Genomic DNA, 11,265 nt, shown 5'->3' with positions numbered 1-11,265 from the left:
CCTTGGCTACATTCTCATGAACAGTAGCCAGGAAAAATGATTTACTGTGTCTGCAGAGGCAACACCAGAGGAAGAGTTCTCTGTTACAGCAGTGCTGTGACGAGCACAACATGCTGATTTTGCAGTGCTCCCCACCAACAAAAAGCACCTACTCTCCAGAGCCCAGTTTGCTGATGGAGTGGCTGCAGCACTACAAATGTTATTTGGGAGTCTAGGGACAGTAATGCTACTGCAAGAGCCTTCGTTATGCACCAAATGTGCTTTTATGGATCTTGATCTATTTTTCTCATCACTGTAGAAGCATGAGTGTTTTTGAGACATCGCTGGTGAGCTCATTTACTAGCCATGACATTAATCTTCCCCAGTTTTATACTCTTACAATGGTCCTTGCTGTTGTCAGGGCCTCAAGGGACCTCTCTTAGGCCTTCTTCCACTCCACCCATGGTCTAGGACCCCATGCAGATTTAAATTTCATTATTTGCACAGTTGCCTTTCCCATCTGGAATGGACTCCACATGTATTTCTTTACTCCTTGTCTTGCAGTTCATTTTTCAAGAAGTTTCTCTGTTCTATGATTAAATTGATACTCATCCATCTAAGGACTTCTGCAACCTGGTGACAATCTCCCTCTGTTGTAGGGATGATATCTCACAGTCTTCGTATCAAGAACCAATGCTGAGCTGTGGCAATGACCAAACCTATTTCAAAGGTCCAAAACAGGCAAAATTTCACTAAAGAAAAATCCATCAATATAATTTATGTCATTCTGCAGAGATCAATTCAGAAGCTTCTTCAGCAAGTAGAAACTGTCTTTTCATAACTTATTTTTCATATAATATATTTTCTCAGATTACTGCTTTCTATTGTTTGAATAAAAACAAACAAACAAACAAGAACACAAAACCAAAACAACAACAAGAAAAACCAAGAGCATTTAGAAGAGAGACTCCACAGAGTCTCTCTACTGCAGGTCATCCCCTTTCCTGTACTGATGCATATGGTTATTCACCCCCCAGGTGCAAACTCTACACTTGTTCTTGTTAAACCTCATCAGATTCTACCCTGCTCAACTCTCCAGTCTGTCCAAGTCTTGTTGAATCATAGTGCTGCCTTCTGGTATATCAGCTACTCCTCCCAGCATTGTACCATCAGCAGACTTGCTGAGGGCAAACTCTGTCCCTTTATCCAGGTCACTGAAGATGTTGAATCAGACGAGACACAGCACCAAACCCTGGGGAACACCACTAGTTACAGGATTCCAACCAGACTGCACCACTGATGACAACCTGCTGAGCTCTGCCAGTGTCACGGGTTAACATGACAGCCAGTCAGACAGTTCTCAGTCCACCTCACCATTCACCCATCTATTCCACACTTCCTAAGCTTACCTATAAGAATGTTATGGAAGACAGTGTCAAAAGCTTTGTTGAAGTCAAGGTACTCAACATCCACTGCTCCCCACACCTACTCAGCCAGTCATGGGAACCTAAAAGGCTATCAGATTGGTCAAGCAGGATTTCCCCTTGATGAATCCATGTTGTCTGCTCCTGATAACATTCTTTTCTTCCACTTGCTTGGAGATGACATTCAGAATGAGTTCTGTCACTTTTCCAGGGATGGAGACTGTTCTGTAGTTTCCCAGATCCTCCTTCTTGCCCTTTCTGAAGACTGAAGCAATACTGGCTATCTTCCAGCCTTCTGGCACCTCTCCCATTTTCCAAGACCTTTCAAAGATGATAGAGAATGGCTCAGCAATCATGTCTGCCAGCTCCCTCAGCACATGTGGTTGCATCCCTTTGGGACTCACAGACTTGTGTGTGGTGATTTTGGCTAGATGCTCTCTGACCAGGTCCTGTTCAACCAATGGTAAGTTTTCCTTTCTCCAGACTCTCTCTCTTACCTCCATGGTCTGGGGATTTGAAATATTCATTTATAGCATTAAAAGTAGGACCAGAACAAGCTGCTTAAGTATTGCTCTTTTCAAGTGTGAGGATACCTCAGCACAGAGTTCAACACTTACTCATTCTTAATTATTTTGACAAAATTCTTTATACACAGGCAATACCATAAACACAAGTAAAGAAAAAGTTTTCAATTTATTTTAATATGGGAAACAAACAAAAAGAAGATGAAGGCAGGAGTGTGCTGGTCTTCAAATATCAGCCTGTTCCTGGCAAGAAATGGGGCCAGTATAGGTCTCTGAAATACTCCTGGAGGATGTTACTCCACATTTGAATCTGATCAAACTGAGTGATGAGGTGCTGCTCCTTCAGTAAAAAATGGAATCTCAGGTTAGAAAGCAGCAGAAATAGGTATAGAAATGGATATTAACAGCTCATTTTCGTACATGAGGCTGAACTGCTTCTGGAACATCTTAGGAACAGTGGAACTGGAAATGAGAAAGATTCACCTTCAACATGAAAAACAAATCAAATCATAACAAATCAAAATATGCTCAATAACTAGCAAATAGATCAGTCATGAAAGTAAGGGTATTCTCCCTCTCCCTCTTTTCTTCATTTTTAATCAATCAAAAACTCTGAGTTCAGCAGATTTACATTTAATTTTCCTCCCAAAAGGGAGTTGCAATTGGACTTCTAAATTACTTTCTTCATTTCTAGTTGAATTTCCATGTCTACTTAAATACCTTGTATCCCTCAGTTGTCAAGACTATATTAGCCATGAGAGGATCATGCAAAGACCTTTAAAAATTCATTTTTGACAAGTTATTATACTGTTTGATAAAAACAGAATCATAATTGTAGATTATATTTATTGTATGCTGCACAAACTAAGTGCACTTTGAAGGCAATCTTGCCTCTAATGTCCCACATAATGTGCAGTTCTATAGCAGATATGTTTAGCTGATTAGATTTCCAAAGAATATTAGTTCCTTTAAAATTTTTACCAAGGTCAGCATCTTACTCTGGGGTTTTGCTCTTTATCTAAAAGGGTTGCAAAGTCTAAAATGTAGGCTCTTGTCAAGGCAGTTAGGCTAAGTATCCTATTACTTCTCTTAGCTGATGGAGGAAGTCAGAGTCTTAAAGAACTATAATGCCTCCACTAAGAATGACAGCTTGCCTTGCCTTAGCCAAAAAGAGATACTGAACACAGATATATGTTCCTCTGCTGTCTGCTCAGGATTCAGAACAAGGAGGCAGCTACAACCAGCTGATGTGTTTATGTTATTTAAAACAGCTTTTATGAAACAGAAATGGGCAGTCTGTCCTAAAAGACAAGGATCTGCAACCTTTAACACTGAAGACTTTTTATACTTCTTATTGGACATCTAGGTTCTGTTTCCCTGTCAGAGAAATTTCCTTCCCTTTATTTCCAGAAAATACCCCTATCATCAAGCTGTATGGTAGCCCAAACAGGGAAGCAATTTAGTGCTATCAGTGAATTATGGCTGTGGTGGAGCCAATATTTATGGTCCTGACAGAAAAGAAAAAAATATGGAATATGACCATTTCTTGTTTGCTGCTCAAGAATATCAAGATGGTAGGTGAAAAATCTGGCTTCTCAGATATACAATCAATGTTATTTTTGTCTTTATACTGTCCTATGGAAGAAACAACAGTCTTTCTTTTGGAAAGCTTGGTCAGGCTGCTGCTCATTCCTTCTTTCTAACTGAGCAACTGTCAAGTTCTTCAGTTCAGAGCACCAGGCCTTTAGCTGGTAAATGACTTACCAGAACAGGATGGACATCCTCTGGTAGCATAGGAATTGCAAATCACTCTCCCTAGACTGACGAAAAGTTTTATGTAATCATGGTGACAATATCCCATGTTAATATTCATTAATCTTGTGAACATAATGAAGTTCAACAAAGCAATGTGCAAGGTTTTGCACTTGGTTCAAGGTAATCCCAGATATGTCTGCAAACTGGGAGAACTCCTTGAGAGTAGATTTGCTGAAAAGGACTTAAGGTTCTTGGTAGATGAAAAAATTAATAGGAAGCAGCAGTGTGCATTTGCAGCCCAAAAGGTATCCTGGGTTCCATTAGAAGAGAGGTGGCCAGCAGGGCAACAGACGTGATTGCCCTTTGTGAGGCACCAGCTAGTGTACTGTGTTGAAGACTGGGGCACCCAACACAGGAATGTTGTGAAGTTTTTGAAGAGGATCCACAAAGATGATTCAAGGGCTGGGGCACATCTCCTATGAAGGTCGGCTGAAGGAACTGGGCTTGTTCAGCCAGGAGAAGAGAAGACTGTGGGGAGATTTCACTGCAGCCCTCTAATATTTAAAAGGAGCTGATAAACATGAGGGAAATCAACTGTTTATATGAGTAAACAGTGACAGAACAAGTGGGAATGGTTTTAAACTAGAGGAAGACAGACAAAGAATAGATGTTGGGAAAGTTTTTTACTGAGAGAGTGGTGAGGTGCTGGAACAGACTACTCAGAGAGGTTGTGGATGCCCCATTCCTGGAGGTGTTTAAGGCCATGTTGGATGAGGCCTTGCACAATCTGATCTAGTACTTGATCTAGTGTCTGGAAACACTCCCTGAGGAAGGGAGGCTGGAACTTGATGATGGGACCTTGAGGTCCCTTCCAATCCAAGGGCACAGCTTTCTCTATTGCTTTCCTCCTGGTGGGGGCTTTCTTTTCCTGTTGGTACTGTCAGTCCTAATCTGGGGTGCCCCTCTCTCTCCACTTGCACAACCTGGACAGGAGGCTACCTGCTATGTGCCTTCTGTGTGGTGTGAAGTCTGGTCCTCCAGGAACTAGCTCAGATATGTGGGTGTGGTAAGCACTGTTGGATTCATCTGAAAACATCCCACTTTTTTGTACAACTCTTACATAGAAGCTTTTGCTTCTTGTACATCCATCTTCACATCAGCATCAATTGCAAAGTACAATCTGTGTTCTCAGCTTTTCTTTTTGGCACTTGGGTTTTCTTTGTGTTTTCTTGGTCAAAATCTGGAAGATTTGATAAGGAATTTCATAAGAAAGACTAAGGGTATATCACTTCTGTGATTTCCATTAGACATATCTTGAGTTAAGAGTAGCAATGAGCTGAGGTAATGGGTTGCACTTAACCCTTAGTAAAGATTTGCCAAAACTTATGGCACTTATAATGCAAACATATGCTCTATATCATTAGAAAAGTGATGGCTTTCAGGCAGTAGCAAAAGTTCTATGGGATTCTTTAAAATATTTAAGTTGTTTAAATGAATATGCCTTGTCAGTATTATAGCCTAACGTATAATTGCCAGGATCATTAGGGTTTTAATGAAGAAGTGTGATACACAGTGTCACAACTGTAGACCTATATGTGGCAAAAAAGCGTGGTAAAAAGATGGACAGAGACAGCAATCTTACTAAGCAAACAAGTAAGATCAATAAAGCAGTCTACTTGTATGAAAGATATGGATGAGAGACATGAAGGGGAAAAATACAACTTTTAAGGTCATGGTGATCCATGAGTTCTTTACTCTCTTGCCTTTTATTTCAACCTCAAATATGGAAACAGAATGAAAGCAAAATTAAGTAATGAGGTCATTCTGAGCCTTGAACTTTTGGTAGCTTGTCCATCATTAAATGTCAATAAGTACTGTTAAAAAGTATAGTCTTAAAGTTCATTGGTAGACAAAACACATAATGGAAAATGGCTTTGTAGCAAATTTAGAAAGAGGAGACAATTTCCACTGAATTGTCAAAAGAAAAGGAATGAAGAGCAGATAGCCAATAAATGCTTTACATAGTGGGTTAATATGGGTCAAATAGCACACATACTCATCTTATTTGTGAATATAACATATCTGCTGGATATTTTGTCTCTAATCATTTAAAGATTTTATTGCAGAAACCCACTTCATGCTTACAGAAACAATCAAACAAATAAGTTACATACATTTCTAAGTCTATGAAATAAAGATTTTTTTTTTTTTGAGGCAAAATAAGTTAAACATTTTTTTAAAAAAATTAATAATCACATTTTCAATGTTGGCATTTTTGCCCTAATAAAATAAGCATTTCAAATTTCAGTTCATGCTTAAAAATTGGCAGTCTGCACAAGACAGACTGAGTGGCTCCACTTCAAACAATATAATGAAAAAAATATTACAATAATATATTTAAAAGCTGTGTTTAGCATAAACTTTGCCATTGTAGAGACTGGCTATGTACCCTGTAGACGTCACCAAAGCTGTCTCGGTAATCAGACAAAAGTGTGTGAAGGTCTGTAAGACTGAAGACAGTAATAAAACTCAAGACTGGTGCCATTCCTGCATCTTGGAGGATGATCTGAGTACTTCTATGAGCAATTTCTTCCTTCCAGTATGTGAAGACGTCTAATACAGGAAAAGTTATTTCAAAACAATAATTTGATCCTACAATGCAAAGTGAATAATTGCAGTGTAGTCACAGCATATGTCCTTGTCCAACAGCACATGGGAAAGAGCCAGATTCAGGAACTAGGACCTCCCACGCACCCATCTTGCCCTGGTCCCTCCTGTGTTCCAAGAGTCAGTCCAGCAGGAATTCACAGTGAAGTGTCACTAGTAACTAACACAGTTCAGAAGTTCAGGAATCAGTCCACAGACTCCTGGATCTCTAACCCATATGGATGTTTGTTCTTACTGTGGTTTGATTGAAACCCTTAACTCCTCCATGACACCGAAGCAAGGATGTCATTTGCAGATGTAATCCTGCTGCTCTAAGGCAGAGCGGAGAGTAGTGACAGAATCCAGAAACTGGTTTAGACACAGATGTGAACTATTTAGAAAACAGTAATTCTTTGCAACAAAAGAAATATGGATCAAAGCCCACATGGAATGCTGCAGTAACCATAACATTTTGTATTAGATTTTCTTGCTATGCTCTGGAACTATGGGAGCAAAATGAGTACTTGACAAAATGCAACCTATCTTTGACAAAGAGCACACAACTGCCCTTTTATGTGCATTTAAAGAGAATACATATACAGTATAATAATGGTGTTGTTAGGAGACAAAGTGCAAGCACTGATCAGTGACCCCTTACTCAGTGTACAGCTGGTGATTGACTTCATTTCAACTCCACCTTCATAGCTCATATAACATATTAAAAAAAAAAATAAAAAAAATGATGCCCTGGGAATATACCAAGCCAATAAACTGAAACAAAGCCTTACACTGCTCTTTCTTTTCTAGCTTCCGAGAGGCGGTAACTACTGCCTGAGTAACTATCCCGTGCATGACTTGTGCTGTCTCATGCACTGACACTGCTTGTAGTCTGTAACAAGTTAGAATGCAATCATAGACAGTCCTATAACAAACATCCTCAAAGAAAAAGACATTAGGTTTCATGTGGCCACAACCAGAACAGTTCTGGTACTTTTAAACTTCTGGAATCTTTGGCTTCATAATATTTAACTCTTTTAACACCATTCAGACTGCTGGTTTGTAAGGTTTAAATGTTAAAATGTCATTACTGTTAATCTGACTTTATACTGACTTCAAAAGTTTGTTTTTGAAGGCCTATTGTTGGTGCTAAGAGTCAAGTCCATGTAACACAGCACCCTACATCCATTTACACACACTGAAACAATCAGTGAGCATCTACATCCCAGGATTTTGGGTGGAAAATACTGTACTTGTGTGACTATGCTCAAAATTGCCAAATCCAGCTGAAGTATTTCAGTGCTAGCTCTCCATTTTGGATCATAAGCTGCATTGTGGCAGATGTGGAGATGCAGAAGGGCTCAGCTGTTTAAAAGAGCTTAGCTGATATATGACATATGTGAAGGACAATGAAACAATAGAATTACTGAGTTCATTTCTACAAGTAAGCAAGTGCTCAGTCCATTAACTCATCCCTCTACTCCTTTACAATGCTGAGACTAGCAGTCCTGTAACTAGAAACAGTCTTTATTCCAAAAACCAATAGAATATGGAACAGATAGTCATACCAATCACATGTGCAAGGACATTTTTCACAATACAGAGACAACCCAGTTTCTCAGACTGGCTGAAATTGCAGGAAATAGCCAAGGCAGTAGGCATGTCTCTGGAACAAAAGCGGTAAGGAACTGTTGAACCTACCTGGACATTCAACTAGCTTTACTGGCAAGTGGAGACTAATTTGCTGACGTGGAAGAGCTTTATGTCATTTTGGATGCTCTGTGACATCCCATCAGACTTCCAACTGATTTTATAGGAGAGTCCTGTATAGATTCTATATCATAAGAACCAGCCACACACAGCTGTTTTGAATATCTTAGCACAATTTAAATGACACTAGATGCCTATGTTCAGGCAAGTGAATCCCAGCCAATATAATACTTTCCTTCTTTCCTTGCATTAAATAAATAATTTGGCACATTTTTTTTTTTTAATTTATTATTTTTTTTTTTTTATTTTGCTTTTTCTTTATTTTTTCTTTCAGAGGACTAACTCAGGATGTACAAACACCTGGAATGTGTTTCTCATCCATTGAGGGAACCTTTGAAAACATTCTTTGTGCAGCCGCATTTTCTGCTGACTAACCCTGCTGAGAACACAGATACAAAGAAACAGCATTTTGCTGTGCTGCAGAAGGCTAAATATTCTTTCCCAATGTGTAGTCTCATCACTATCTTAATAGCTACTATGTTTAACTGAAGAATATATTTAAAGGAAACAGCACACACATACACTAAATACAGCTGACCTGCTCTTTGATGCTGGCTTTGGAACGGATTGTGAATTTATTTGAAAAAGAGCATAAATAAATAAATATATAAATAAATATGCTGATCTTAACAGCTATAACTGCTGTACTTTTTACAAATGAGGAAACTAGAAGGATTATCACTTGACTTGAACTCACTAAGTTTTTTTGTGAAATGTGAACTTGCATAGAATGACTTGCCAACTTGCTACTTTCTCTCAAATATAGTCATGTAAGGGCTCACTTATTTTTGATTTATTTGTCTAATTTGTGGACACAGAAACTGCTACTATCAGCCATACATAACTCTAATATATCACCCAAAAACTTAGAAATGTTGGTGGTATAGTTACCTGTAATATAAGAAGTTTTATCTAATGAAAGCAATAAGAAATGCAAAGTTCACATGAAGAAAGGTTGTTTTCTCCACTGCTTTTTAAATTTCTTACTAGCATATTTCTCTACCCACTAAGAGGCTTTTGAGATAAAGTTTAATAAGTGTTTTAATAGTGTTTACAATTCAACTAATCTGTTGTAACATCCCCTTTTGAAGATATTCAAATAAACATTATAAATATGTTTGTTGTTAACATGTGGTGCTGATAGAAGGAGAAGACTTAATTCACTGTGTTATTTATGCAGCAAAATATCCTAATGGCTCCCAGACTAAGATGAAAAGCTGTTGTGGCACCATCCATGTATTAGATAATGTCTTGGCACTTTCCCTATTATACTGTTAAAAATAAATATAATGATTAAAACAGGGTGGTGTCTGGTGCATTAAGATGTGTTCTTGGTCTGTGCTTGTTTCCAGGACAGACTCACCCCCTACTGGCAAGAGGCTTTTTCACACAGATCTGAAAGAGAAATAGAGCCCACAAGCAGAACAGGGGTTGATTCAAAGCCTGTTGAAGCTAATTGATGAGTTTTAATCAAGCTGACAAGTCCCTGTGGTTGTGCACAGGTGACATATAAAGGAGCAGTACTTGCAATGGCAAGTACCCTGCCATTAGACAAATAAATGAGAGAGCTTTGGGGACGTCTTATTTCAGAGAAAAAAATCAATCTTTTCTCTCATATTGTTTTTATCTGCAGAACACTTCCATTATTTTTTCTCTTACTGTTGTTGTCCTTTTATACCTTCCCATGTAAGATACTTCTCATCTCTCTGTCTTGCTGCCTTTCAGAAAAGCTGAAACAAGCAGGTTCAAACTGACTGTGAAAATGAATTTTCATTATACCTTGTAGCTAACCACCATAAATATTAAACGTATGAAACAGAAGAAAAATTTTCATCGTGGTATTTCAATAAATACAGGATGAATAAACAGGTAACCCTGTGCATTAAGTTCTAGCGTCAAATGGCCCCTGTAGCTGCTCAGGTGAATATTTGTACCTTGTGGTAAGCCTGAGGTAAAAGGCAGATTTTCTTCATATTTTGAAAGGGTGAACTAATATGCAGAGATATTTGTCTCAGATCATAAGAGCTGTTTTACACCGTGTCATTCAGGCTGGTGTTTCCATTTCTTGGTTTACATGAGCGCTCCCTACTCTATGGCCTGCATCCCCAGACTGCCAACAAGGCCGTGTTGAACTTGCTGCATGGACACCTCCTGGGGCCTTCTGAATCAGCCACAGAGCTGCTGGGAGAACTGGACACACCAGAGCCACTACATGACTCTTGTGTGAAGGAGTTACCAGCCAGGATGGTGGTAGGCCCTTGGCTGGGTAATGAGGAGCAGGATGTTGAAAAGCATTTGCTCCTCCTGGATAGATATTCTTGTTTTGTCTGGGATAGAGTTAATTTTCTACATAGAAGCTGTTAGACAGCTGTGTTTTGGATTTATGATGAAAATAGTGATGCAATAAACCTGGGAGAAAAGAGGAACGGGAGATGTTTGTAGTGATGGCATTTGTCTTCCTAAGAACTGTTATGCATGATAAGATCTGCTTTCCTGGAAATGGCTGAACATCTGCCTTCCAGTGGGAAGTAGGAAACAAATTTCTTATTTTGCTTTGCCTGCACATGCAGCTTTTGCTTTACCTAGTAAACTGTTTTACATCAACCTAGAAACTGTCTTTATCTCCCATGCTTTTGCCTTTCCAACACTACTTTTGTCCATAAATCCAAAACAAAATTCTCCCTTAAGAATCAGAAACTGAGAGGAATGAATGAGTGGCTGTGGGGTACTTAGTTGCCCACCAGGATTAAACCACAGCAGTTGGTTTTGGAACTTTTATTGCTGAGCATAATGTCATATGGCATGAGATTTCACCTTGTTTTGGGTCAGATGTCCTGACTGTATCTCCTCCCAGCTCACTGAGCATGCTCAGCTTCCCTGTCAGCAGGGCAGCAGAAAAAGCTGACTTGTCCTCTCTATTCAAGTACCGCTCAGCAGCCACTAAGCATCAGTGTGTTATCACCACTATTTTCATCATATGTCCCAAACAGCACCATATTAGTTGCTATGAAGAAAACTAACTCTAAGCCAGCCAAAATCAGGACAGTAGAGAGGACATTCATACAGCTGAGTGGAAAATGGTGTGCTCTGGAGAGGAAAAGGGAGGGCAGAGAGGTGCTGTCACTCCTCCCAAATCCATACCCTGTGCAGCAGCTACAAAGATAGGAAGT

The sequence above is a fragment of the Excalfactoria chinensis genome, chromosome 1 (genome assembly GCF_039878825.1).
Source record: "Excalfactoria chinensis isolate bCotChi1 chromosome 1, bCotChi1.hap2, whole genome shotgun sequence".
Classification (NCBI taxonomy): Eukaryota; Metazoa; Chordata; class Aves; order Galliformes; family Phasianidae; genus Excalfactoria; species Excalfactoria chinensis.
This window is presented reverse-complemented; position numbering follows the sequence as displayed.